This window comes from Triticum dicoccoides, chromosome 4A (assembly GCF_002162155.2).
Source record: "Triticum dicoccoides isolate Atlit2015 ecotype Zavitan chromosome 4A, WEW_v2.0, whole genome shotgun sequence".
Classification (NCBI taxonomy): domain Eukaryota; kingdom Viridiplantae; phylum Streptophyta; class Magnoliopsida; order Poales; family Poaceae; genus Triticum; species Triticum dicoccoides.
In genome coordinates this window covers 455,746,747-455,748,993 of record NC_041386.1, presented here as the reverse complement: position 1 = coordinate 455,748,993, position 2,247 = coordinate 455,746,747, and positions in this window count along the sequence as shown.

Genomic DNA, 2,247 nt, shown 5'->3' with positions numbered 1-2,247 from the left:
AGCTACTTTGCACTTCGCTAGGGAGAACCTCGGTTGGAGGGGAGGGCATGCATTCATAGCTTAGCTAGGATTGCCTTTGTGCCGACACGAGGGAGGGGGCTGCTAGCTACTTCGCACTTTGCTAGGTGAAACTCGGTTGGGGGGCATGCATTCATAGCTTAGGAATCCCTTCGTGCCGACACGAGGGAGGGGGGCTGCTAGCTCTACTTGTCGGGGGTTGGGTGCGACATATGCCAAAGGATGGCTTATCATGATGGCGGCGAGTACAACATCGCCGGTGCCTAGAAGCGGGATGAGGCGTAGACATGCACGCCGACGAATCTTACCCAGCTTCAGGGCTCTCCGAGGAGATAACACCCTACTGCTGCTCTGCGGGGTCTCCGCATGATCACTATGGCAAAATGAGTACAAGGTTGCTCCTAGAGATGTTTCCTGGAGGTAGGAGAAGGCAAGGCTAGCCCTCTGCTTCCTATATGATCTGGTCCAGTGCTAAAAGAATCGAACCCTTTGCATGGGTGCTCCGGGGGGTTTATATAGGCCTACCCCCGGGGGTACAATGGTAATCCAGCTGGGCGCGGGTCCCAGCCATCTGTCTCTCAGGCCGCCGTCTTCTCCGCCGACTAGTGGGGCCCGTCGCCTGGTGGGCCTCGCCGACTGACTCGACCACTGTAGTCGTACCTCTGATGACGCTGGCTCCGTCATAGGGTCGTGGCAACAGTGCTGCCGCCTGACGGGCGATCACCGTCGCCACTCCCCGTCTTCTCTGGTTAATAGCGTGCGGGGCCCATGGGAGGAGCCGGCCGACTCCCACGGGGTCCATCTTGTGGTGCTCTTGCCGTCTTCTGTACCCCCGCTGACTAGCGGGGACCGCCGTCTCTGGGCCGTACATGCGGGCCGAGGTGGGAACAGGGCTCGGCCACTAGGGCTGATGTCAGGGCTGGCATGGCAACAGTGCCGCGCCGGACGGAGATCTCCTTCGGTACGGCGCACTGTGGCCATGCCTGCCCTTGGTAATCGGGGTGGGGGAGGGCCGTACTGTGGCCATCCCCGGTCCCATCCTTCCTCACGAAGGCAGAGGGTGGTTGAAGTCGCGGGCCAACTCCCCATAGTCGGCTTCTCTGGAAGCCGCCAGTTGGGAGTCGACTCATCTTGTAGTCGTCCCTGGGATTCGGCCGCGAGTAGGTAGTCGGCTGTGCTGCTGCTGACTCCCAGAGGCGGCCCTCCGCCTTGGGGTTCCTGAGGGGCGTAGCCTGCACCGATGTCTTGAAAGGTTCTGGGCCTCGGGTTAGCCTACCCGTGGCCCATTACTCCGACAGTAGTCCCCGAAGCTGGTGAGGCACCGAGGAAACCACGTCGAGGGGCCTCAACAGTTTCTCCCCTCCAACTGTTGGATTTGGGCTCTGCCCGCCGTCTTCCTCCAAGCCGACTACTGGAAGCCGGACTCGCCAGAGGCCGTCTCGTTTCTTGAAGAGTTTTTGAAAGTCACAGCGGGATCCAAACGGCGTGCCTGATAAGCTTCCAGGTTGCTGCCCGTTGCGGACCCGCCATGCGGCGCCACGTGGCCGGGCCGGTCTACCAGACCACACGCGCGACGGGACAGGCCCGCAGGTGGGGCCCGCCACTACCACGCCTCGGCTCTCGAACAGATCTGTTGCGGCCATGTAGACGGTTGGGATTCCTGCGCAGTAACTATGTGCAGTAACTTCGTGCGGTAAATCGTGGGGGTCGTGGGGTTCTGGGCGCAGTTAATCCCACGAGCCCCATCGGCTTCTCAGCCTATAAGCCTATAAGTAGGCGGAGGGAGCGGGGCGGCGAAGCACGCGCGCTCATTCTCCCTTTCGCCCCTTTGCTTCCTCTTCCTTCTTCTTCCTCCCGCTGCTGCCGCGCTGAACCACGTCTTGCTCGCAGCGATGAGCTCTTCTTCTGCTGCCGCGCCCGCCGCCGTGCGCTCTGGCGAGTGGGATGGCTCCGAGGTCGACGACGACCACATCGAGTTTCTCCGCAAGACGCGCCGCCTCCCTGGCGCGAACCTGGTGCAGGCCCGTGCCCTGCCAGCGAAGGAGGTGTCGCGGTGCCGGAGGAGGGCGAGCGGGTCGTATTCCGCTTGCATCTTATGCGCGGCCTGGGGCTGCCGGCGAGCGGCTTCTTCTGCTCGTTCTTGGAGTTCCACGGCCTCCAGCCGCACCACCTCACCCCGAACACGGTGGTGCTACTGGCTGCCTTCACCACCTTGTGTGAAGGCTTCCT